The sequence below is a fragment of the Cucurbita moschata genome, unplaced genomic scaffold (genome assembly GCF_002738365.1).
Source record: "Cucurbita moschata cultivar Rifu unplaced genomic scaffold, Cmos_1.0 Cmo_Scf00040, whole genome shotgun sequence".
Taxonomy (NCBI): Eukaryota; Viridiplantae; Streptophyta; class Magnoliopsida; order Cucurbitales; family Cucurbitaceae; genus Cucurbita; species Cucurbita moschata.
This window is the reverse complement of record NW_019268556.1, coordinates 519,344-520,268: the sequence shown is the minus strand read 5'-3', so window position 1 is coordinate 520,268 and position 925 is coordinate 519,344. Positions and strand designations below refer to the sequence as shown.

The window sequence follows — 925 nt, the reverse complement described above, 5'->3', positions numbered from 1 at the left end:
CACACTAGATAGGTTGAACACCCTATTAAACACCTAGAACTAATACATACTTTATTATGCACAATACAAGCAAACAAGCTCAACGGGAAGATAATATCCATAAATCACCCGGGAGCACAGATCACAATAGCTCGTCCTTTATTTCAACAAATTTGAGTGGCGTAGCGGAAGTGTGGTGGGCCTATAACTCATAGGTCCAAGGATCGAAACCTTGCTCTAATATAGAAAGTTGTTTTATAATAACATTTGTTGCAATTCGCTTTGGCCTGTTATTATAGGTTTATTGAATTCTTAGCTACATAAGCTTTTGATTCCAAGTTACGCTAACACATACTATGCAAGCATACGGCTAGACAATATCCATAAATCACCCTGGAGCACAAATCACAATAGCTCATCCTTTTTTCAAATAAATCAGAGTGGCGCAGCGGAAGCGTGGTGGGCCCATAACCCACAGGTCCCAGGATCGAAACCTGGCTTTGATAGCATGCATAATATAAGCAAGAAAATAGCTCAATGGAAGATAATATCCATAAATCACCTTGAAGCACAAGATCACAATAGTTCATTCTCTTTTAACAAAGTGGCGTAGCGGAAGCGTGGTGGGCCCATAACTCACAGGTCCCAGGATCGAAACTAGCAAATAGCTCAATGATAATATCCATAAATCACCACCCACAAGAGGGCCCATAACTCACAGGTCCCAGGATCGAAACTAGCAAATAGCTCAATGATAATATCCATAAATCACCACCCACAAGAAAGGACATTCCTTGCAACACAAGGATCATTAGACTTGCTCCGCCTATTATTCGCTTTGGCGCGTTATAGGTTTATTGGATTCCTAGCTACACGAGCTTTTAATTTTAGGTTACTCTATTTTGACTCCTTCGATCAAGGTGCCATAAATCACCACCCACAAGAA

The 925-nt window shown here is 40.6% G+C and overlaps 1 non-coding gene across 1 annotated transcript; it reads left to right on the top strand.

Moving 5' to 3' along the window:
* Window positions 1-413: 413 nt before the first annotated feature.
* Window positions 414-485, top strand: TRNAM-CAU. The gene has a single exon. It is a non-coding gene; the product is annotated as a tRNA-Met (tRNA).
* The last annotated feature ends 440 nt before the right edge of the window (window positions 486-925 follow it).